The following is a 26,277-nucleotide window of genomic DNA, read 5'->3' on the forward strand; positions in this document are numbered from 1 at the left end:
TCAGAGTCCAGGACATGTTTGCAAAGCTGGGTATACAGATGAGCCAATGATTAATGGCTAAAACCCAAGAAGAGCTGTGTTATAAATGGAGAGATTCATGTTATTTCTCCCAGAGCATGACCATGCTTCTTTGCAATGGCCAGTTTTGATGCATGCTGGAGTTATGGAGAATGGTTTGCCATCTGCTAACAAGTTGGGGCAAAACTTATAGGCTTCAGGGATGTCAGACAGGTTTTATTTGTCCTGTTTTTTTTTCCTGACATCTTGCTTATATAGTAAGCCTCTTGCTCAAATTCATCACCTTCCTAAGAGTAGAAATGCAACTCTGAAATACTGAAAACAATTAGCCCTTGACAAGACGTGATCAGAAGCATCTAACTAAATCCCTCAAGAGCAGCAGTTACCAAAGTTTCCTATTTGTGAAGACCTTTTTGTTGCCACATTATGGTTTTCCTGTGCAATTCCAGGTCTGTGAGCATTCCTAGTTCTGGGCTCATGATGCAGCCTCATTTGGGAAACCTCGCTCCTGCCTTGTGGGTTCCCCACAGAGCAAACACTCCTTGTTGAGCCCCCTGAGTCATGAAGTGTGCACTTCCGTGGGACTCGGTTTCTCTCTCCTTTGTGATCTCTGTTAGAAATGAGAAAGCCTCAACAGTGCTACATAAGAGGGATGAAGGCTTTCATTGTTCCTCTGTGTATTATTACTTTTTTAATTTTTAAGAACAGAATCTTTGATCTCCTGTTTTCTTCTCTAGCACATGGGACACAGTCATGAATAAGTAGCTGAGTGGATTTGGGAACAGATCTCTGGTGTCAAGAACAGGGAGGTTTCCACAGAAGGTCTCCCAGTGCCTTAATTTAAATAACTGCCCATTGAAAATTTATGTCACTATCAACTTAGCGCAGCAAAGATGGTGTTGGTGTCAGTGGTGCAAACTGACCACAAAGCCATCCTATTAATAAACAGTGTCTGCAACCACAGTGGGATTTTACTGTTTAAAAAAATTTGCCTACTTTTGGCTGTGCAGTGGAAAAATAATGCCTACTGGAGTGTTTGTGTCTCTGACTGTCTTCTGATTGTGACCTGGCATGAACTCACTTATGTAATGTTTCCTAGCAGCAGTGCTGCTGCTGGAGACGGGGCTGCTTCTGTGACCAGAGGTAGCTCCACCTTCAATTTTAAAGGTTTTTTAGCTATTCAACATAACAAATATCATGTCAGGAAAGAGGAGGTTTTTTCCCAGTCATCACATCACTGTCACTGGAAGCCAGTAGTGTTTTATCCAAGCCTCCTGTGCCAGGTGAGCTTGCTGTTCTTTTGTCTTGTTCTGTGTTGCCAAAGACTCCTCTTTTTCTTGATTTGCAATTCCTCCCCTCCTGCAGGTAAGGAATTCTGATTGAATATTGCAGCGAGGTGACTCCTGGTTAATATATGTTGTTTTTTTGCTCTTGTGCTGAATGCAGACCAACCATGTGGTTTGGGAAGATTTTGATGTGTAGCTCAGGATGGTGGATTTTTGGTCAGATTTACAGGAACATTGCTATGGCAGTACAAGGCTCTGTGGCTGACACTTAAAGGCTTTGGTGTCAGACCTTTGAAGGACTCAATCTCAATATAACATAATAAACAATAATTTTTAGTTTCAGGCCAGGAATTTTCTTCATCATTGATGATATTTGTGGAAGTCATGATTTCTTTAATGTAGCACAAATCTAACTATGCAAGGACAGACACAAGAATAAACACCAGATGTGCTTCCAGGCCTAAATCCAGAACTAGAAATCCATACCATACTTCATTCAAGAGCAACAGAAAGAGCGCTTGGATACCCCTTTATTTCTTTGAGCTGCCTTCATATTTCAAGAGCAGAGGCTTTGCAGCATGAAAGTGTAATTTATGGATATTTCTATGCTGATTGCAAGCACTCAATTCTTTGCATTGTAAGAATTAAGTGCTCTTGGGATGGAAGTGATGAGTCTCAGCTGAAGTCTATCTTAAGATAGTCTGCCAGTGATCAGCTGTCTATAGCCAGACATCTGGCAAGAATCATATGGCAAGAATCAGATCTATAAGTCCAACATAACTCCCTGAGAGTTAGACTGCTCCAGTGGAGTGTGTTCCCTGGGACAGTACTTCTGATACACATCTATGCCACAGACTTATGCATCCTAGACTGCAGATCCCAGACTGCTACACTGAGTACCAGGTATTCTGCTTTCTTTTTTTCAGATACTAGAGCTTATTTATAGGGCTTTCTGTTCCCCCTCCCCCTTCTCTTTTCTTTCCTCATCTGTTGTTCTCAATTTTCCCTCCTCTCCACTCTTTTCTTTTCTAAATGGGTAAAATGACACATCTCAGCTTAGAATTTATGTTAATATGTACTTGTCTCCTGTTCATGCTCATGATGGCTTATAAAGCCTGAAGGGAAATTGTGTAATTTAATGTCCATTCATGTGTGTTTTCAGTACTTCCCATTAAACAGCTACATGCAGAAATGTTGGCAAGAACAGAAATAACAGAAATGCCATCACTGCTATTTCATGGAGTACAAAGCAGTCATTACAGGGAAAAAATTGCCTTGTTTTCCTTGGGAATATCTGGTCGCTTCTAAGGATTTCTGCCCAATCCCCAGTTTATCCTACAGTACACTATGGACGTGTTTGGTCTGCCTCCACACAGAGTAAGACAACACCCACAGTACATCCAAGCTAATGTGCCTCTGGATAGGGTTCATCAGTTCAACAAGCTGTGTCCCTTGCATAATTTCACTGCATCTGGACCAAGCTGATGCATTTCCCTACCAAGTGCTGTCCTGCAGCATGACGTAGCACAGCCAGCCTGGTAGGGCATCACCTTGGAGATCTCTCCATGTTTGACACAAACCAATTAAAAGCTACATGTGAAGCACTCAAATTTGTATTTCAATCGAGTGTCCTCAGAGACATCCAGTGCACTTCTGTCCTTTCTCTCCTGGGTGTCTGGTACCCCTTTTGTCTTTCATTGCTTAAGGCAAGTTTTCCCTTACTGGCAAGCTGCCTCATTTCAATAACCTTCTATTTTGAATTTGCAGTAAATAAGCATGGCTTTGGTTTTCTTCAGATGGCCAGGGCTGTATTCTTCAGTATAAAAACCACTAGTAGAAGGCAGAGAATAAAACTGATTAATCAGTAATAGCACCTGAAATGCATTTATTTACTTTTTAAGTGCTCTGAGAAATACTTTCCTTGAAAACTGCAAACTGTGATACATGTAGATTGATGGCTGGGTGGCTTTACTGAACATAGAAACCAATAACTCTGTATACAGAGTGACTGGAGGTGTGGAGACCTTGCTGACACCTCTGTGACATAGGATTACTCAAGCAGGATAAGGTCATACTAGAAAACTTGCTGGAATCTCAAAGCAGAATCTGACAAACCTTAGAAGGTCAAAACTATGAGCGTTTTGCATGGATTCTCCTTTCCTGCCTCTGAAGCCTACTTCCTCAAAAAAAGGTAAAAGAAGAAATGTACTTTTAAGTTCCTCTTTGTAAATGAAATCATAATTGATGGAAAATAAAGGCAATTGATGTAATATAAACCTCCTGTAACTGGAGAAGGTGCTGCAGAGGCTTCCCAGCAGTTATACATCGAGAAAAATTCTTAATCTCTTAGATAATGTGGAAAAGAAATGACATTTATTATCTACAAGTCCTCACAGGCTAAGGATGCAGTTTATAAAACTGTATTTGGCTTTCCCTCCTTTTCTTCCTTTATTGTAATCCTTCACCACGGATCATTTTACATCCAAACTCACCTTCATCTGTTATCATACTTCAGTGATTTATCAACATCACAAAGGTCTGATTAATAAGGCTAGAAGGACATCCATCAGAAGAACTGAGAATGTGTGATCATTTCCTCTCAGGCTCTCATTAGCTGTGCCTGTCCTTCAGGGAGTTTTATCTTTGTCTATTTCCAGACTTAATCAAAATAATATCCCCAAATTAATCTTTTGTTTCTCTGGGTTTTTAAAACCTTTGGTCAAGATGGAATATGATCTCCATACTGTCAACTGAAATAAGTAGAAACAACCCAAACTGTCCATGTACACTTTTAATGAATGAGCAGGCAAGTCAGAATAATAGAGGGCTTGATTCAGCTTCCTTCATTCAAGACGAACAATACAAAGATCTACAGATAATCTCATGATCATATAACATATTTGTGGGGTAGGTAGGAATTACACTCACAGTGTCTTTTCCAAAAGGATTTCCTTTTTCTTTACATTGCTTTGGTTTAAAATGAAACACACCTCTGGTATTTTCAGATTGCTATGATTAAGTGAAGCGGGAAAGGTTTTGTTTCAGTTTCTATACTAAGCTCTCTTTTTAATGAGACACTCCTAGGTTAAAAATACCTTTTGAAAGCGACTTCCCACGTCTTTCCTACATTAGTGACAGATTGGAGAAGAAAATGTGGAGTACGCCTGAAAGTGATAAGTTGAGGTTAGAGGTCTAGCCAAAGTCAAGTGCTAGGGAGTTTCAGCTGTAGAGAGCTGATGCTTTGAATTATAATCAAGTGATTAATGTTTCTAATGTAAGTGGGTTTGGGAGTTACAAGGACTTGCAGCAACAGCTTGGATAAGTATGGTGAAACCTGCTTTTAGAGATATTTTATTTATAGCACATTCATTAGGTCAGAGAGAATGGACAACATGTGCCTATGTGGTTAATGATAAATCCACCTGAGGACTAAACTAGTCTGCTGAGTTATGAGAAAGCCATTTGTAGGTCAGATTTTTCTGGAGAGAGACAGACTTGAGAGAAACAATTCCGATTTGTTTGGGGGTGGGGGTAGAGCAGGGAGAGGGGACAAGGTGGAACCAGCTTTTCTCCTTTCGCAAAATACATAGGATGTAAATGTTACAGATCTTCATTAATTTTAAAAGGTCATTTGCCTGTGAGGTGCATGCAGTTGGCTTCATAAATACCAAAAATAGCATGGGAAGGAGCAAGCATGCCTGGAAAGGTATAGCAATAATTTTTTTATAAAATATCAGATAATCTAATGTTAACATATGAAAACTGCAGTCATTTCTGAAATTGCAAAAGCCAGAAAAGAATACATCTCTGAGGCATTGTAGTTTTCCTTGTGGGATTCAGACATTCTAGTATGAAATGAAAGGTATTCAAGAAAAAAAAAATAATTATGTAAGACTTTTCCTTCTGTTTGAATTCACCACACCTTAATCCTGCTTCTGTAAGCAGTTTAAGATACTCTTTCAAATAGAAATAGTTTTGCCACGGTGAGAGCATAGTTAATAAACCCAGTATTTTGGCACATGATTCATGTTGTGGTTTTAGTTATAGGTCTACCAATAAGATAAAAAAAGACTGTCACTATCCAGGGTTGTGCAGGTCCTTCCACCACAGCTCCCACAGCTTTCCATCATGGACCATGATGCCATTTGGATTAAAAAAAAAAAAAAAGGAAATAAAAGCAACACAAACAAGCAAAAGAAACCCCTTATTAATTCCCTTTATACAGCAGCCAAATGCATAAGTGTGTTATTTCACTCTAGAATCTCAACAGTTTCACACTGCAAATCCTCATAAATAAACAGGCAAAACCTGTCCTTTTGAGACAAGCTTTTCCCTGCCACTACACTTATTTTTAGGTAAAAATGGAAATGTGATGTTCATTTTCAAGGAAGCTAATTGCAAAGTGACTACTCTCAAATGTGTTGCCCATGCCTTTTCTGGGCATTGCTGCAGGTGTTGTTTGTGAATGAGTTTAGATTATCAGAACAAACTTTCAAAAAAGCTGACTGATTATACTAAGTATTTTTATAGGGAGAAAATGGCACCTGGTGCAGAAATACTTAGTTACACACGTATAAGTACAACAAAACTAAGTATAGAAATCTATTTCAGATTAAGTCACATTGAAAAGTCATTTATTACTCTCAGGATAATGAGTTAATGAAAGACATGGTGGCTTCGCTCTTCTCTTGACACTTTATAATCCAGGCTGGACACCCTGCTGAGAAGATGTACTTCAGTGCCAGACAGCTTCTCAGGCTCCAGCAGTAACTGCATGAAACCTAATAGCCTAATCAGAGTCTACCTCATTCAGAGGCTACACAAGATAACTTGTTTCTGGCATCAAAAGGCATGACAATACTATTATGATATTTATTTTATAGATATGAAATATCGATTTTGCTATTCCAGGTAAACACATATCTTGTTTTTGGTCCTCACATTAGACACTAAAAACTTTGGTGCAGAGACTGAAAGAGTTAGCTGGACTCTCTCCATAATCCCTGGAGTAGGAGGGGCAGCTCCAGAGGCGATTCACCTCACCTGTCTCAAACTGTGTTTGGATAGGACAAATTATCCTCCACAAGTGCCAGTTTCTCTTTACTAACTACAGAGACAGCACTGTTATTTAGTTCAGATCTACCTCTGAGGTGGCTCAGCTGAGTGGAGATACATCCGCTCCATGGATTTAAGGACTGCGCTTGTGCTTTGAATGACAAAGGCAGAGCTCTTGGTGTTGAATGCTCCTTGCCTTGGACAGTTTACAGACAAAAACCAGTATCTGAAGTGCAAGACATAAGGATATTAAAGCTGTGCAGAAAAGTCTGAGACTCACAAGGGCAAGCTTGCATTTATCCAAGGCTTCAGTCTTGTGGTCTTTTGGGGTAACGTGTCATTCTGAAATGAGCTATATTTAGTTTATTGGTTAAGTTAATTAAATAGCACCAGGGCCCTGCAACTGGAAAACTTTTATGGTGTTAAGTGTTATCTCAGTCCCTGTTTATCCCAGTCCATCAGCAGGTCTCTGGCATGGCTTGAACATTATCATGGACCAGAGCTTTTGGGGGTTTAAGGGCATTTAGCCTCCAATATGCACATGGCTGGGCTGTGCCTGATGGCCTCAAGACCAAAGGCCAGCTCTGACCCTGTTTAGTTCATTGCAAGGTGCACCAGCAGTCTCTTTCTGTTTTTATTTTACCTTGCCACAATCAGAACTGTGGGGAAACACCTGTAGTATGCTGGGCTTGATACAGGGTTAGCCTTACTTTGAAGTACTCTGGTGCTATCTAATTCCCTTCTGCTGTTCTCTCTAATCTGTAAAGACCTCACAAATCTGATTTTGGCCTGGTTACCCTAATCTGCATCATTGGCTGTTCATTGACTTCAATGGGCCACACTGGAGTACGTCAGGTTTTGGAGCTGATTGGTTTTTTGAGCTGGTTGAGCAAACAGATCTGCAAGATCTCTTCCTGACAGTACATGAGCTCTGATCTGAAAGGAGACACAGCCTCAGACATCTGTTTTAAGGACACAACTATTCTGATCTTATTTGAACTCAATACAAGGCTCTGTTTATATTTCTTTGATTAATTGAAAATAACCTCTCGTTAAGGGAGTGACAACCGATACCTTACGATTGTGCTCAAGTCATTCACAGGAGTGAAAAATGTACACCAAAGGTTAGGCAGGTCAAAGCCCTTGTTTGGATCAAAGCATATGTTGAACACTGTATAAAGGCCAAATCTTAAAGTGTTTTGTATTTAAGGTTGAAGTTTGGAGTAAAATGATACTATAACAATAAATCCCTAATTCAGCTTGTTAGCTCGCTACTGAATTCACAAAGGCACAGCAAAGGCAGAGATGCTTCTGATGGAACAACTTCATAGGAGTCCAAGTGTGTTAAAAATTTACAGCATAAGTGAGGTAATACCACATTCAGTTCTGGTAGGCACATTTCAAAAAGGACTTTAATGCAATGGAAATGGATCTTGAAAGAGTGACAGGCACGATTTTGTGGTTTGTCCATAAATCTCTCTTACCGTGAGAGACTAAAAAAGCTCAGCTATTTTTATTTATTGAGGACAAGGTTACAAGATGACTTGTCTGTGGTTTTGTAAGGTTGAGCTTACAAGGTGAGGGAGCAGCAGGCTCCAGTTTCCATTCAGAGCTGCATGGCTTGGGTACTTTCAACCAAAATATTTTATTGAAAGCTATGCCTGGGCTTGAAATATTCCTGCTCTTCTTAGGGTAAACTGAGGTTGGGCTGTACCTTGGTGGGCTGCAGCTTTCTCTGCTTATGCTTGATCTGCAGCTTTCTGGAGTGACTGATGAATGATGGCCAGGGCTGAGGGTAGAGAGTGAGACCAGACAAATGCAGATGAAAAAAGCAGCTTTTTTTCTTGACAGCGTGATACTCACTGAAGTAGCTTATCTGAGATGGCTCATCCTTCCCTGAAAGCCTCTGATTCAGGCTGGGATAGCTCCTTGAATGATGTGCCATAATTTGTAATGACTCAGGTGTGGTTTTGGGACACCAGTCTGTGGCTTCAGCTACGCAGGTGATCAGACCAGGTGACTGAAATAATCAAATGAGTCATCTCACCTGGCTTTAAAATATACCTATTAAATAGGAATATCTAAAAATTCTGATTTTAATAGGGATATTATATTCCTATAAAACTAATTAGGAAATAAAGAAGTCTCAGGGAGGCCCTCTTTAGCCTGAGAAAGCTCAATTTTGGAAAAAAAGTATAAATCTCTCACCACTTTCAAATCTGTGACCAGAATGACTATGTTCATATTCTCTTTCCAGGAGAGAGTTGAATCTGATCTTAGCCTTGGGTTTCAACTGTCCCTAGAGTTTACTGTATCTGGTAGAACATCTTGGAGCAGGATGAGGAGTGATACACTTTCTTCCAAGTGAAAAGTTTCCATTTGACCTGCTACTCAGTCTACAGTCTGGACATCTCATCTACCTTTCTTCAGTGGTGTGAGCATCAAATCAGGAAGACAAGAGGACCCCTCAGAAAGTCCTATCAAAGGGTTTATGGCACTGCCTACTGCAATGGCAGGTAGGATTTACAAAGGGCCTAAAGTCAAGCTAGGTCTGGACTGCCTGTGAGGACACATATTTTGGGGGTTATGTCTAAAGTATGCTTTAAAAATGCCACTCAGTTCAATAGTTGTTGTTCCCTTGTACCCCGTATGTAGAGAGGTGTTCAGAGGATTTGCCTTGCTGGAAGGTTAGAGTGGATGTTAGGAAAATATCCTAACAGATTAGGAATTAGACAATTAGACAATCCACTAGATTGGATGTCACAAAAAAATTCATTACTGAGAGGCTGGTCAGGCATTGGAACAGGTTGCCTGGGGACATGGTAGAGTCATTATCCTTGAAAATGTTAAAAATTGTGTGGATGTAGTAGTTGGGGCTGTGACTTAGTGGTGAACATGGTGCTGCTCGTTGGACTCAATGATCTTTGAGGTCTTTTTCAACCTTAATGACTTTATGACTGTAATTCTGAAGTATCCATCCAATTCTGTTCAATTAAGGCAGTTTCTTGCATCCTTCACAGCAAAGGTTTGACTACATGGCGCAGTGTGATTTTCTACGTCTGTAGGTCGTGCCATTGTCACATCTTGCCAGTGCCTGGGCTGCCACTTGCCTTGTCCCCCAGGCGTGTGGAGCCGTGTGCTCCTCACCTGGCTGGGCACAGGACCACAAGCAGCCCTGGCCCATTATCTCCTCCGCTGTCCCCTTGCACTGGGAGCCGCGGGCAGCGCTGCATTTCGGAGCGTCCACCCGCAGCCCCAGGTAGAACGTCCGGGCTCTTGCAGGCAGTAGCTGCCCCACGGAAGGCAGGGAGGGGGACCTTGCTCCTGCTTGCTGCCCTCGGGCACACGACGGAGCATTCGAGGAGCTTAGAAAAGTCAGAAAACTGCTGAAAATGGCATTTTGCTCTCAATGTCTAACATCATCACACCACTCCTGCTCAAATAAATAAACTCTGATGGGAATCCCCCCCGTCCCCTCTTCATTCCTTGCTTTAATAAAACTTGTCACAGCGATGTTTTCTTTTCCAGTCAGCAGATTTTTACGCTGGTTAATGAGGGGGAAAAATTTCTCTCTTCCTCCCCCCCCTTCCCCCCCTACCCAAATTGCCTCCCCTTTCTTTCATGTCAGGGGCCAAGTTTGGATTGGAGCCTGGTGAAGTTTCTGTGTCATTTCCTGTTGCTGCCCTGCTCGACACTCGCTCCCGCGCTCGCTCCGCTCTCCAATCCTCCCGCAGACGCACAGGGCGCCCGCCCTCCCGACCGCCGGCTTTTGGGGAGGATGTGAGAGGGCTGGGGCAAACCTCACGCTCCCGCCTGTCACGGAGCATTCCTGCTCTCACCGTCCCCACGGGCTCAGCTCCCGACTCCGCTGCTGGGAACGCCAAGAAAGCGAGTGCTGGAACAACTTTCTCCTCTCCAGGCAGCTCGCTGTACTTCCCAGGCGGCTGGGGAACCTGAGGCGGTGAGAGCAAAAACATCCTTCTCTTGCAAACTTCGCCACCGACGCCGTGGTCCTGTCCGTGCAGGTCGGGATGCTGGCGTTGGGTGTTTCGGAGGTGGGTGGGCGACGGGCTGCGGTGCGGGAGGGACGGGAAGGGACGGGAGCCCGGCGTGCGCCTCACTCCCCAGGAGAGCTCAGCATCTGCGAGATGATACTGTTTTTGCAGACGCTGGTGAGTTGATGTGACTGATGGAAAAAAGAGCTGTTTAAAGGGAGGGAGAAAGCAGCGTGGGGCTGTACAGAAACTGGACAGGCAGTGAGTGAAGGTGAGGGAAAGAGCAGGGGCTGCTCAGCGTTTTCTCATACGTGCTTGCCTTTTAGCTTCAGTTTAGCGTTCACAGGTTTTTCCCAGGACTGGCTTGCGGCAGCGTTCACGGGGTTTGTGAGTGTGTACGGTCCCGGTGATTGCTTTTCTGATCAGAAAGAGCTGATACTTGCTGGAATTTGTGTTACACTCGCTCAGAGAAGTGGGCACAAATCAGCTGGCATCCGTAAAATCCTGCACGTGATGCCTTTCCTCTGCCATTGCCTTATTTGCTCGCTGAACACACATAAATTTATTTGGTAGGAAAATGACACAAATGCTTGTGCTTTAAAGTGGAGCAACTGTGACTTCATGTACTATTTCTGTCATTCCTGACTCGTTCAGTCTTGACTGTTTCTTGGACAAACAAGGCGTAACAAACTGATGGATAAATCCTGAAGCATGTGCTGGAGCCAGTTCCTGGAGCTTTCAGAGTTAAAAGGCTTTCTTGAACTCACTGACACAGGGCAGTAAATCTCAATGTGTCAGTAAGTGAGGGGGAAAAAAGCACTTGCAGAGCATTACACACCAGCAGATAGAGTCTGTGCTGCACAAGCCCAGGTCTTCACAGGCAGGATTAGCTCCCAACACCTCCAGCTACTCAGCAGCATTTAGAAAGGTCAATTATATGTACAATATTTACCAGCTAATTATAAGTGAGGGAATAAAAACCTTGGAGTTGGCCCCGGGAAAAATAATCCTAAGGCTTTGTGTACAGTGTGTTTACCCCTAAGTCATTGCTCAATTCATGTTGCTCCCTTAACTCCCCCTCGTTTTATGCTAATTTTGAAGTAGAGTCCTCTGTTCCCACCTCCCTCGAGGGAATGTGGTGGAAGAAGGTACAAGATGGGAACATAGGAAGGCGGCTTTGGGCTCACCCTGAGCACAGCAGTCCTTCTCCCCAGCCTCTAAGAGGCACATTCTCCCATGGCTGGGGAAAGTTCAAGCTCTCTGACCAGCCTTGGCATCCCTTGTCTTGCTGCCATGAGCAATGGAGGACCCATGAGACGTTGCTGACAGCTTTGCCTGGAGCTGGTTTCTAAGTAAAAGCTCAGTTTGTTTCACAGTTCCTATATGAAAGCCTTTTTTTTAAATGGAGTTCAGTAGGAAATCCTTTTTTGTGTCTTCCCATCTCCCAGACTCTTTCCAAGTGCTTTGCTACTTCTTACTGATTTATTAAAAGTATTTACTTTCAGTATTCATACAGCTGGCTTATATATGCACTATTGAGTTGGTCTTGAGGGTCTGTGCTACTGCACTGGTGATAGATATTAGTTGGTCTCAGATGACCTTTGGGTGTTGCTGGGATTTAGGAAGGGCCAGGACGCTCCAAAAGGCAGTTTGGATTTGGCGACCTTGTTTGAGAGTGTAAGAGAGTTTAATAATAATAGGCATAGGGCTGTGCCAGTTGGCTTCAGGGCTGAAGAATGGGCTCTGGCATGGGTTAGTTTACTAGCAGAGACATAGCCAAGAGAATAATGAGCTCATGTAACAGAGGGAGGAGAGAAGCTGTAGTAGGAGTTGCTCCCAGCACCTCTTAGGAGCCTAAGAAACAGTATTTTTATCTAGAACTGTGCTCTGTATTTCTCAATATGAAAGGAAATGGTGTGACAAACTGGCATTTTTTAAGGGATCCAGTAGTCAAGTCAGCTCTGAGGTGAATGGAATCATTGCCTGCACAAGGGGACTGAGGGGCTAACTGTGCTTCAGGGACTGCTTTGGGTGCTTGAAGGGGCATTGGAACTGAAGTTCTTAGAAATCCACCCATATATATGTCTATACAAGTGTTGAGAGATGAGCCTCTGTCTCAAATGCGGTTTTTGGGAGTCTGTTTCTAAACTATCCTAAAACTTTACCTATGGGAGCTATAGTTGGAGATGAACATAATTTCATCCTTAATTTTTTTGCATTTAAATGTGAACACACTTCACTTTAAGATGGCATCACTCCACTGATTTCAGTGAAGTTACTCCTGATTTACGACAGTGGAGGGCAGGTAAGAATCAGCCCCTTAATCCTATTTTTTTTCTACCACATGCAAAGGAGAAAGCAAGATGAGAAAAACCCACTCAGGATGAGATCATGACAGGAACTGAAGGGTCTTGAATACCACCAAGACTTTTTTGGATTTCTGACTTGCCCTAAATCTCAGCTTTTTCTTCTGTTAATGGAAACTTGTTCTATGTAAAAGCAAATGCTGGGTCCCTGCTTTTACATAGAACTGCTGTAAAAGCGAAGACAGGTCCCTGTCCCATTCCTCTCCTTGTGTGAGCGCGTTCTCCACACCACATGGTGCTCGTGTAGCCTTGACAGATGAGTCAAGGAATGGCAATTCCAGTTCTGCTCCTTACCTTGGGAAAGTGCTCTGGAGCCCAACAGACTTTACTGTCTGGAAATATTTCCTGTTGCACAACATAAATTGTCTGTTTCGGTTTAATCCTGTTGTCTTAGATTACCTCACCAAAGTACTACCTTGAGCGAAGCCTCTCTCTGCGGCCGCTCCACTACAGTGGCAGAACCAGTATTGTGAGAGGCTGCAGGTTGTGAAGATTCTGCAAGAAGGTGGGATGAGCACGTGCTTCCCTTCCCCCTTTCCCTGTCTTGCACAAGGGCAGGGTGAACAAGTCCAGCTTTGTAACAGTGGGTTTGGGCTAATTCTAGACCCTGAGCCAGATCCCTCTGCAGCTCTGCAAGCCAGTGATGGCCACTGAGACCTCCAGGAGAGATCTCTCATCCCTGGTGACTTCTCATGGCTCTGGTGGTCCTTTTCTCTGAGCTGCTTCAGTGCTTGAGCTTGGCTCCTTGTTCTGCCTGAGGCTGCTCCAAGGATGCGCTGCTGCTGCCACCGAGCCATTAGCAGCATGTTGCCTGCCACCAGCTTTGGTTTCTGATGGAATTCTCCCAGGGAACAGCAGCAGCATTTGAGGTAGCCTTGGCCTGCTAACGCTTGTGGGTTCTTCCCAGCTCCCTGTGCTTCCCTGTCTCCCCAGGCTGAGGCAGACACACTGTGTTCATCTGCTTTGCTCATGCTGCAGCTCCAGCTCCAGTTCTTGTGGTATTTAAATGCTGATGCACAAATTAAGGTAACATTTACACGCTCTAGTGAGTCTTCAGCTCGCCTGCACAAATCTCCTGTTTTCCTTCTTCTAATGCAGTGCCACTACCTGAGGACAGTGCTGCCTCCTTGCTCGGGGAGCTGCTGATCCCTGCTCTGTTTATGGGACATTGCCATAGCAATGAGGATGAGTAGTGAGGGTGGTCAGGATCAACCAGACTGTGTCCCTGCTGCTGGCCAAACATAGCCAAAAAGGTGCCTGCCTCCTCCCCTCCCCGAAGAGAACCCTGTTTGCTTTGGCTATTTTTAAACATGCTTGCTGCTGGAGCCTGAAGTTCACTATCAGTCTGAGCATTGCCACTGTGAGACTCACAGCTGTTTAAAGCAGGTTATTGTGGGGATAGGAAGGACAGTTTTTGTTCTTCTGTCCGCTGGCTTGGAGCTGCCTGATGTGATGGTGGTTGTGACAGTCCCTTGCTTCCCAGTAAATTGGCTAAGGGCACAGAATTGCTCAAAGCCAGAGGCTTTGTCTTCTTCCTCCCAACTTTTGGAGTGGAACTGGTGAGAAGGAGGTGAGAGGCCTCTGTAGCCCATCAGTAATTCCCTCAGTCATACTCTCCCTCCCTGGAAGTGTTATTTTTGGTTAATTCATACAAGTCTGGGCCTCCTTGGTCTATCCTGTGGGAGGAAGCTCGAGGCTGGAATTTTGTAATAAAAGCCAGATTTTTCTCTGGAGGCAGAGTGGAGGAGGCCACTCCTGTTGCTTCTCCAGTTCTTGTTAGTTCTTGATCTGCCTAATTTGGTGATTGTGAGAGCTTTCCTTTCCCTGCTGAGAATAAATTTGGCCTTTGAGGAAGGTCAGTGTTGTAGTGTTCACCCTAAGATACTTGATTTCTGCAGAGCTGCTAGTGGGAATCACAGCTCGAGCTGTTTGGACCTCATCTTCCTGACGGAAATTCCTAGCAGTTTACTGGGGATGAATCTCTGAGTGTTACCTCAGGCCACTGCAGAACCACGGCATTGCTAAAAACAAGGAATCTTCTTCCAGTGCCCTTGGACAGAGTTAGTTTGCTCTTAAGCTTAGGAGTGCGGAACAGTCTGTCCCCTTTCACACCAGCAGCAGCTGATTTTCACTGGAGCGAACACGTCTTTGTACCTGCAGTTTGGAGAGTTCTCAGAAGTGTTCTGTGGTTATGAAAAAAACACAGATTTGGCCTCTGATTTCCTCTGTGACCACAGTATTTCAGTGTTCTCTCTTCCACTGACCATTAGCAATGAAAAGACCACCATTCTGTCTTTGAAGTGGGGGTTGTTTCTAGAGGGACTGGTGCAGTGGAAAGCTGAGAACATCTGAAATTGTCATAGTTTAAATATGCAGGCTGTACCTTAAATATATGCAGGGAGCTTGCTAATTAAATCTGAGTTTCCTTCTTGGTCATCAGACACCATACTAAGGATGGAGATCGCAGCTGAAGCTGATTTCTCATCCTCACTGGTACTTGACACACTACCTGTAAGACAGTCTTCTGGCATTTCCCAGCTGGACTTAATTCACTAACTTAATAAAATCTATCTTGTGCTCCTTTTATTTTACTAGTTTCTGTGATTCCCCTCTGACATAACCTAAATTATGCTTGGATTACTTTTCTTTCTTCTTTTTTTAATGCTTCCAAGGACTGTATAGTCTTCAGAGATTTATTTTTCTTTAATGAAATCAGCCTCATTTTCCTGGCTAGTGTACTGCATGAATGTCACATTTAAATATGTGCTTTCAAGTCCAGTCCTTTCCATCAGATACATTACACATAAATGTATTTACCCTACATTTACCTGTGTTAAGCTGCAGTGATGATTTACTATATCAGTGACTATGAAACACTCCACTTCCTCTGACTCCTGTTTTGTTGTTTCTCTTTGTTTACTGTCCACGATCTCTGATTTTTTTGAATAATTCACACATTGTAAACTGAAATTTCTTAAATCTTTTCCTCTGGTTACAATAAGATTAATATGTATTTAGTAGATTTGGATTACAGAGCAAGTACAAAAAGCTCTCCTGAGAGCCATGATGCCATGAATGTCACAGCAGTGTGTGGTGCCAGGTGCCAGATGTGCACAGGAATAAAAGGGTAAAGATATGCCCGAAGTGTAGGAAAGATCCCTTATCCCTCTTCCACAAGCAGGAGGTGGAAGCAGAGAGTGATCACCTGCCGGTGACCAGTGCTCCTTCCTTCCTTTCTTTTTCTTGAACAGGTCTGTAAGTGTTTTCTTTCTCTGCTCCAACTCAGAGGTCAGAAGGGTGCTCTTCAGCCTGCTAAGGAGGCTTGAGCCTGCAAGATTTGGGTATGAGATTTGGTCAGCAGGAGTCTAAATAGCTTTCAGTCTTATGGTTTAAACATGCAAAATTGGGAATTCCCTCTATTCTGTTTGCTTACTTGAAGAAGCCTAGTCTAGGCAAACCTGCCAGGCATGCTAATGCTTCCTGACAAACTGCTTCAAAACAGGGGTTCTATGTAATGACAGTTAACAGTGGCAGCAGAAACCCTTCCCAGAGAAAGAGAAGTACACTGTGGCCTTATCCTCCATCTTCAGCTTGTGCTTCTCTGCGTGGTTCTGCATCACCTGTCCTTCAGGTGGATGCCGTGCCAGGTGGTGAATATCTCATGCACCACTAGTGAGAACTTGCAGATGATATTTAGGAAAGGCTTCTGTGCCATTTCAGCCAGATTCTGAGAGTAGCAAGCCAGGAGGTAGCTGCCTATTCAGATATATCCCTGGGCTCAGTGTTTCCAGCTGACTGGCTCTCAGCAGTTCCTCACTGGGCACAAGGGAACACCTAATTGCCCTACATAGACACCCTGTCTCCCTGGACCTGCATGTACTCTCACAGGTTCTGAGTCACTCAGAAATTTGGTGCTCTCCTGACTTGTGTTGAATGCCTTAACACTTGAGATAGTTGCTCCAGGTCACACTGATAGGTGGGGTGGCTCCAGGTTTGTTATTGTGACACACAGGTAAGCCTTTCATTAAATGTGGCCTCAAGTCAACTTTGCACAGCTCAGGTTTTGCAGGTGCAAAGGACAGGCTACAATCCCAAGAAGGATTGCTGGCCTTAATCACTACTTGCAAAACATTGTGCAAGGCAGTGCCTGTTGTTGTTCCTAAGAGAAGTGATGCATGTTAGAAGGGGATCATATGGCTATCATGCCATGCAATCTGGCTTTAGTTTCCAGCAACACTAAATACTTGCTGATTCTGCCCAGACCTTGCCTGTTCTGTAGTTTTCTAGAGTTGTTTCTGAGGCAGGAGCTTGCTTGCAGTAAAAAAAAAGAGAAAAAGTATGCATCAATGCCTTCGTTTGCTCTCTGCACAGCTTTGACTGTGCAACTGGCTGCCAAGCATCACACAGCAAGGCAGAGCAGTGCTTGTGAATCACCATGGAACAACATCAGACGAGCCCAGCAGAACCATGTGATTTTAGGCAGGGCTCAAGAATTTTGTTCCTTTAGCTTCAACCCAGGGGGCAAATTTGTTCATTTTCTTGGCATTGCAACAATGGTAAAGCCTCTGCACCCATTTGCCCTGAACCAGTACGGTTTGTTCTCTGAAACATTTGCTGTTCCAATTTTGTGTGATAAAAGGAGTTAAAGGAAAGGTGGAGGTTTTGTGGGACCAATTTTCAGGTACACTAAGCTGCTTTTACCCCCTCCTGAGTATATAAAATATCCTTAAAGCAAGTGTAAGTGATGCTGTCAAACTAGTCCACGTGGATTCCAGAATCAGACAAGTAGGTTCCCTACTCTGAAGTGAGTATGTTTTGCAAACATTTGTGGGGAGATGGATGTCAAACTGTGAATCGTCATCTGTCCCTCTGAGACAGGTACTTAGGACAAAGTGCTGATGTCTGGTGGCCACAATGGATGTTTGGAGGGAGATTTTAGGAAGCACCTGTGCCTGCAGACGCTGAGTGCTCCAGGTGTTCATCTTTCCCATGCACTTGACACATGCAGGTTGCAGAACCTTATCTGAGTGGGTACCAATAGGCTTGGACTAAAATCATGGAACCATAGAAATGTGAAGTTTGGAAAAGACCTCTAAGTTCATGGAGTCCAACCATTAACCCAGCACCACTGTGTTCACCACTTATCCATGTCCCTAAGCACCACATCTACACAATTTGGAATACTTCCAGGGATTGTTATTCCACCAGTTCCCCAGGCAGCCTGTTCTAATGCTTGACCACAAATCACGTGAGACAGATGGTAAAGTTCCAGAACCTATGCTTGTGTCCTGAAATGTTCATTACTATAGAACTCACTACCACAGAAATACCACAAGAGCTTTCATGACCTTTGATTCTTTCCCCTCATGGCAGAGGTCATATAGTTTGAATCAGCTTGGAGGTAAAATGAAAGCATACAGCAACCAGCAAAAGACAACGTGAACTGGAAAGAATGAAGGTATTTTCTGCAAAATAAAGGAATGCAGGCAAAGATATGAAGAAAACCACCTACTTGAGACAAGCACCCTGGAGAAGTGAACATAAAACTTCCTGTACTGCCTTTCCGTGTCTCCTGGACAGCCTAGAGTTATTTCACAAAAGCACAGCTTGAAGCAGGCACCCTAAATTATATCCCTATTGCAGTGGCTCCTTGGGACCTAATGTGCCCCATAGAACCACTATGGATCTGGGGAGGAGACTAAGTACAGCTGGAAGAGCAAAGATGCTTATGTCCTCCACCAGTTCAACATCTGTGACACAAGAAAGGTCATCTTATCCAATTGTAAAATGGGAATCCTACCTCAAAGCTGTCTATCAGAGGGTTTCATTCCTTTTTGCTTGTGACACACTGGAAAAACGAGAAGTTCTATGTGACTGCTTTGAGTTAATAATGAGGGAAGGGTGAAAAGAAACTCCATGACTTTCTGTTGTACATGTTGCTTGAGAAAACACATGCTGTCCATGGCGAGACCTCACAGCACGCTGTTTCTTAAAACATATATGCAAAGTTTGAAACTGGAGGTTTTGTTGACCCTGGAAGAAAAAGCAGTTTCCAAACAGGAACTCAGGAAAAAAAATCTCCCCTTTCATCCATATTTGCTTCTGCTTTACTGATGAATGGATGCAGCTTGCCTGTGTTGTGGTTTTGTCCTGTTTATCTTCTGAATCTGCATATATTTTATTTCTGGGCAATTATAGTTTCAAGACCTGGTCTCAGGGTAGGCAGCTGAGGAGCTGCATCATCTCTTCCATCCTCTCTTTCACTCAATATCTGATCTTGGGGACTTTCTTTTGAGCAGAAATATTGTGATGGATACTGTAAGGACTAGATGACTACATGGAAAATGTGAACTTCCACTGGGGTGTGAACATTTGTCTACAGAAAACAGCCTGATTATTTCAATCTGAAAAATCAGTTTGGGCCATAAGGACCTTCAGATTAACAACTCATAGTATGGGAAAACTTAAAATAAAATCTCCGTATCTTTTAAGGGAATTAGTTCTACCTTGATGTTTCCATTGAACTGTGTGACTTAGAGAAGTATGGAGTAAGCCTGCTCAGAAATCCTCAGGAGGAGCCATGGGCTGCTTGAAGGTATCTGTGGGGTTGTTTCCTGCCTTGTCCATGGATGGGTCATGGATTCAGCTGTGGCATTGCCGTGGTGCAATATACAGTGAGAAGTCCTTTCTGTAAGGTTCAAAGGAGAAGGAGAAGAAGTCAGTGCTAAGGCAGGCTGCACTTTTTTGTGGGGAAACATCTGTGATCTCTTGTTCCTTCTTTTAAGTATTTTATCTATCACCCTGTAGAGTCTAGTACTGTAGGACGAGACCAAATTGTTCCATTTGACTTCAGTTTTTTTTGGCCCCTTCAGTCTGAACATCAGGCTCATCAGAGCTGCTGTTTACCAGGAGGCACTGTAGAAAAATTCTAGCATGCATTTATTTAAATTACATCTGATATATTCTGAAGGATAGACTGCATAGCGTAGCTATAGTTGTGTTTCCAAAGAGCATCCTTGGCAAGAAAATGGAAAGAAAGATTCATTACATGTGCCTGTGTTATTTCCCCTAGAACAGGATCAAAGTTATGAAAAGAAAGTCTGTTTTTGTTTCTCCACAGGCTTCCCAGGATCTACATTTCAAGGCTATCATCAACCAGATTTTGTACATTTACATTTGTTCAAAATAGTTTCCAGGCGGTGAGTAATTAGTGGTTAGAAATGGCTTGCAGTTTGGTGATAATTTGATTAAGTGAAATCCTTAGGAAAATGAGCTTTCCAGGTCTTTTGGGTTTCCCTGCTTCACCTGCGGACCACAACTCTTTCCCCACCCAATCTCACAGGAGACATCTCCTTTATCTCCTGCAGTTCAGTAAGGAACAAATGAATGAATGCTAGTCAGGAAAGATAGGAGGATGCCTCCAGCCAGAATGAGCAGCAGGAAAAGACATTAACTCAAAAAAAAATGCCACTTTAACATTTTTCCAGAAGAACTTAAAATGCAGTAATTATATCCCTCTTCCCAAGAACTCCATGTGCTCTAGTTCTTTGGAATTAATTAATCTGTAAGTCTGAAGCATTCTGCAAACAAATGAAGGTTACCCGTACCTGTACATTTCCATGATGGCCACGGAGGCAGCAAAGGAAAGGGGGAAAATGAAAATAAAGAGGTAAATTTTCAAAGTTGACATGGGTTTTTATTTATGTATAAATGAAAACAATTTTGTAATGTTATGCAAGCTAGGATATGGATTTTTTTAAAATAAGATGTTGAAGTGTGTGAGAGTATCGCTTGACCTGTCAGTCCTTGCTAATAGAAAGACCATCTTGTGTCTTGCTTTTTCATTTGGAAGTGGGGACAGCGTAAGGTGGAGTTAAGTACTTAAGTACATTCTTTTATAAAAAAGCTTTTGCTTTACCCATTTACTTCAGGAAGTTTTGACTTGAAATATTGATTTAAAAAAAGGATGATGTCTTTCTGCATTCCTGTAAAATTGTGGATATGTGCCTGTCATAGTCGCTGACTCACATGTTTCCAGCTGGTGGGAGTGGATTTACAAATGTTTGGACTTAGAAACACACACATGGATTTGCAAATAGTTGCTTGAAGTGGTTTTGAAGATCTCCTTGTGATAATGACATATTGTTCCTGCTTCCAAACCATAGGCAATTACCTTAGGTGACAGAAGGAGAGAAACAGTCTCACTTTCCTTGCTCTCTGCAGCTATGTGAAAGAAGGGTGCAGCCAGGTGGGGATTGGTCTGTTCTCTCAAGTAAAAAGTGACAGGACAAGAGGAAATGGCTTCAAGTTGCACCAGGGGAGGTTTAAATTGGATATTAGGAAAAATTTCTTCACAGAGAGGGTGGTCAAGCATTGGAACAGAGTGCCTCGGGAAGTGGTGGAGTCACTATCCCTGGAGAGATTTAATAAACATGAAGATGTGGCACTTAGTGATGTGGTTTAGCGGTGGACTAGGCAGTGCTGGGTCGGAGGGCATGTTGTGTGCCGGAGAGTCTCAACAGGAGAGGGGAGAGAGAAAGTGGGGGAGCCTTGCCAGCACTTGCTACACACCTATGGAGGAGGACAGAGCAGCCTCGGAGCGCACAGAGGTTTGCCGTTTCAGGTCTGGGGGGAAGGGGGAGGGGGGGTTCCGGGGAAGGGAGTGGGGAAGAGAGGGGAGGGGTATCGAGCAGGCCATGGGGGGCTTCTAATTGACGGGGGGGGAAGCAGGGCACTCCTGTATGAAATGTAACAGATGTGCAGTGCACCTGCAAATACCTGGTAACACAGTGGAGGAAGGACATGGTCAGGGAGAATAGTGGGGTTCCTTCAGAGTGATGGGGGTCCCAGCCAAGCTGGGAACTTGAAAAGCACCTCAGACTTGGATGGGTACAAGGGCCAAAACACCTGGTCAGTTTGTTTTTCTGTTTGTTTTTGGCTCATCTGCTGCGACTGCCCAGGTTCAGCATGTTCCAGATAAGTTTGCTCTGCTCTGTTACGTCCTGTAAAGGGTGGGCAGGACAAAGGGCTGTTCCTGGGTATCTCCTTATGACTGTATATAAATAGGTGATAGTAAAACAGAAAATCAAAAACCTGCCCAAACCATTCTAACAGGAACATAGCCTGTATGTCCCTGTGTGGTTTTGGGCTATGCTGGCGATGGTACATGCCTTCGGTAGGGCCGCCCATGCCAGACAGGTCAAAACAGCAGGGCCAGATACAATAAATCTACGGGCAGGATGAGCTCGTTAGCCTCCTGGCAGTCATCCTAGGAGAAGGACAACTCTAATCTCAAACCCGGGCAGATGGAGCTCGCTTAGCCCTGTAAGGCCATCCATCTAAGAGAAGGTCACTCTAACCAAACCTACGTCCTGAGGATTTCGCTGCCACCGTCCAAGCTCGCTCGGCCCTGGTAGATGAACCTCAGGATTAAAGGGTGGGTTCAGTTCCGCGCATACTGCATCTCACCTAAAAAATCCATTGCGCAGGCTTGAAGGCTTTACCCACATGCAAAAAGTCCTGTAGCGACGGACGAGGGTCGAAACGGCAGGTGAAAGATGCACTGGGAGCCGCAGACTCAACTCCGCATGCAGGCGGTTCAGGATATTGGTCATTTGAGACTGACCGGAGATGACAGTCTCTTGGGGCAGCACCCTGAACGACCAAGCAGCCTTTTCAAGGACAGCACTGCTTGCTCCACTCGGAGAGGGGCCTAGAAAAGGTGGCCTAAACAAAGCTCATCTCCACTTTCACCCGGTTGGTTAACCGCAGACCAACGGGCATCTTCCTCAAATGCGGTCGCACAAAGAGTAAAAGACAAAGGCATGCACCTGCCTCCAAAGGTGTACCTAAATTAACTATAGCATGTTGGAACATCAGAACCATGCTTGATTCTACGGATAGTGGACGTCCTGAGCGGCGTTCTGCCCTAATTGCCCATGAGCTGGCTCGTCTCAACATCGACATAGCTGCCCTCAGTGAAGTTCGCCTTCACGAGGAAGGAAGCCTCAGAGAACATGGTGCTGGTTACACACTCTTCTGGTCAGGTAAGCCCAGAACCGAAAAACATCTCTCAGGTGTCGGCTTCATGATCAAAAACTCTATTCTTCCCAAACTCGAAAATCTGCCAACAGGTCACTCTGACCGCATTATCTCCCTACGCCTTCCACTCCACAACAACCAACACGTCGTCCTCTTTAGTATATATGCCCCAACTCTCCAAGCTGACCCTGCCGAAAAGGACAAATTTTATGCTGACCTGCGCCACCTTACCCAAAAAGTGCCCGCAGATGATAAGATCATTATCCTTGGTGATTTCAACGCCAGAGTAGGTAAGAATTTTGATGCCTGGAAAGGAATATTAGGCAAACATGGTGTTGGTAACTGCAACGATAATGGTCGACTCCTGCTAGAATTCTGTGCAGAGCAACAGCTCACCATCACTAATACTATCTTTCAGCAGAAAGATAGTCTGAAGACAACCTGGATGCACCCCAGATCTAAGCATTGGCATCTCATCGATTATGTCCTGGTGCGACGGAGAGATGTTCGCGATGTCCTCCATACCCGCGTGATGCCCAGTGCAGAATGCCAGACAGACCATCGGCTTGTGCGCTGCAAACTCAGCTTCAATCTTAAATTCAAACCCAAAATGGGCAACATCACAAGGAGAAAACTCCAAGTTAACAATCTCCAATCAGCCACAGTAAGAGAGAGATTCCAGGCAAACCTTCAAACTAGGCTTGAAGACCGTTCCACAGTTTCTGCAGATTCCTCTCCTGAAACTACCTGGCAGCATATTAAAAACAGCATTCTGCAATCCTCCGAAGAATCCTTAGGGTTCTCCCTCAAGAAGAACAAGGACTGGTTTGACGAAAACAATCAAGAAATCCAGGACTTGTTGAGGAAGAAGAGAACCGCCCACCAAGCACACCTTGCACTGCCATCCTGTCACGCAAGAAAAACAGCCTTTCGTCTCGCATGCAGCAAGCTCCAACAGAAACTCCGTGACATCCAGAACAAGTGGTGGATCGATCTAGCTGAAAAAACTCAATTATGCGCAGATATGGGTGATCACAAAGGTTTCTATGAAGCCTTGAAGACAGCATACGGGCCTACATACCAGGTTCAAAGCCCTCTACTCAGTGCTGATGGCCAAACGCTTCTAACAGATAAAACCTCCATTCTGAATCGATGGTCTGAACACTTTCAAACTCTTTTCAGTACCAACCGTGTGGTCCAAGACTCAGCAATTCAGTCCATCACACAACAACCAGTAAAGTATGAATTGGATACAGCCCCCACTTTAGAAGAAACCCTCAAGGCCATACAGCAGGTAAAAATCGGCAAGGCAGCTGGGGTTGATGGAATTCCACCTGAAGTCTGGAAACATGGGGGCCTTGCACTCCACACCAAATTTCACGAGTTTGTGGTGCGCTGCTGGGAGCTCGGTGAACTACCATCAGACCTTCGTGATGCTGTCATCATCACTTTGTATAAGAAGAAAGGTATTAAATCTGACTGCTCAAACTACCGTGGTATTACTCTGCTCTCCATTGCTGGCAAAATCCTGGCAAGAATACTCTTGAACAGACTAATACCCACTATAGCTGAAGGGATCCTACCTGAAAGTCAGTGTGGTTTCAGAGCCAACAGAAGCACCACAGACATGGTATTTGTTCTCAGACAACTGCAAGAGAAATGTAGGGAACAGAACAAAGGTCTTTATGTAACCTTTGTCGACCTCACCAAGGCTTTTGATACTGTGAGCAGAAAAGGTCTATGGCAGATTTTGGAACGTTTAGGTTGTCCCCCCAAGTTCCTTAAAATGATCATCTCACTTCATGAGGATCAGCACGGCCAAGTCAGGTATGGCAACACACTTTCTGAGCCCTTTTTAATTAAGAATGGTGTGAAACAAGGCTGCGTTCTCGCTCCTACCTTATTCACAATCTTTTTTAGCATGATGCTCCAAAGGGCCACAGCAGACCTCGACGATCAGGACGGTATCTACATTCGATATCGTACTGATGGAAGCCTGTTCAATCTAAGGCGTCTGAAGGCCCACACCAAGACCCTAAACCATCTTGTCCGGGAGCTGCTTTATGCTGATGATGCCGCCCTTGTTGCCCACACAGAAGCAGCTCTGCAACATTTAACATCCTGCTTTGCAGATGCTGCTGAGCTCTTTGGGCTGGAAGTCAGCCTAAAGAAGACAGAAGTTCTCCATCAACCTGCACCTCAGGAAGTCTTCCATCATCCCCATATCACCATTGGCGAATCAGAGCTCAAATCAGTCCAACAGTTTAATTACCTAGGTAGCCTCATCTCCTCGGATGGCAAGATTGACGGGGAGATAGACAACAGGTTGGCAAAGGCATACAGTGCTTTCGGAAAACTCCACAAAAGAGTATGGCGTAATAAACACTTGAAGAAAAGCACCAAGATCAGTGTTTACAAAGCCATAGTGCTGTCTACTCTCTTGTATGGTTCCGAATCATGGGTCATCTACCGCCACCACCTGCGTCTCCTAGAACGCTTCCATCAGCGCTGCCTCCGTACAATCTTAAACATCCACTGGTCAGATTATGTGACCAATACATCTGTTCTTGAGCAAGCAGCAGTCACAAGTGTAGAGGCCATGCTGATGAGAACACAGCTGCGTTGGGCAGGGCACGTCTCAAGGATGAAGGACCACCGCCTCCCTAAGATCTTGCTCTATGGTGAACTTGCCACTGGCTGCCGCAAGAGAGGAGCCCCGAAGAAAAGATACAAGGACTCCCTGAAACAACATCTCAGCCTTGGCCATATTGATCACCATAATTGGTCCACTCTGGCCTCAAATCGGGAGGCTTGGAGACACAGCATCTATAACGCAGCGGAAGCCTTTGAGAACACACGCAGGATCTCTCTCGAGGAGAAAAGGCAACGCAGGAAGAACCGTGTCTTGCTGAATACTTCATCTAAGGAGTCTTTCTGTTGTGCCTTTTGCAACCGGATATGTCTGTCACGTATTGGCCTCATAAGTCACCAACGTGCCTGTAACAAATGTGGATAAAGCCTTCCCAAATCTTCGTTCGCGAAGCCCAGCCATGATGATGATGATGATGATGATGAGGCAGTGCTGGGTTAATGGTTGGACTCTATGATCTTGGAGGACTTTCCTAAGTTAAATGATTCTATGATTCCTTGTGTTCTGGAGACTTTTCCAGCACTTGGCAAGCCAGCACTGTCCTGCATGTAGCACCCATCACTGGCCACCCTCTCACATCCTTCTGGACACTGTCTCACAAAGTAGGCAAACCCAGCTGTTTTCACAGGTACATAAATGAAAGGTGAGAGCAATCAGTCCATCTTCCTGGATAACAGCAGCCATAGACTTTCCTTGAATTAACTCCCAATGCAATTACAGCAGGCATCCCACCTCTGCTTTTCAAGTGGTACCATTCTTGGCAGTGCTATTTCCAACACTACCAGCAGATGATGTGGGTACAGCCTTTACTGCCTCTCCTTTTTGCCCTGTATCCCGTTGAAGGAGCATATGTGACATTGGTGGTC

General features: G+C 44.2%; 1 protein-coding gene across 3 annotated transcripts in view; it reads left to right on the top strand.

Annotated features, from left to right (window-relative positions):
- EVA1A (eva-1 homolog A, regulator of programmed cell death) overlaps positions 1–26,277 on the top strand; it is a 162,716-nt gene that overhangs the window by 82,746 nt on the left and 53,693 nt on the right. Inside the window, exon 1 of one of the 3 annotated variants that reach the window (XM_032684387.1) lies at positions 1,237–1,301. The exons of 1 other annotated variant lie outside the window; for it this stretch is intronic. The gene's annotated coding sequence lies outside the window, so the exon portion shown is untranslated. Of the gene's footprint in view, positions 1–1,236; positions 1,302–10,073; positions 10,321–26,277 lie in introns of those variants that run through there. One more of the 3 variants, XM_032684386.1, reaches the window with a different exon arrangement.

This window comes from Chiroxiphia lanceolata, chromosome 3, assembly GCF_009829145.1.
Source record: "Chiroxiphia lanceolata isolate bChiLan1 chromosome 3, bChiLan1.pri, whole genome shotgun sequence".
Lineage (NCBI taxonomy): Eukaryota > Metazoa > Chordata > Aves > Passeriformes > Pipridae > Chiroxiphia > Chiroxiphia lanceolata.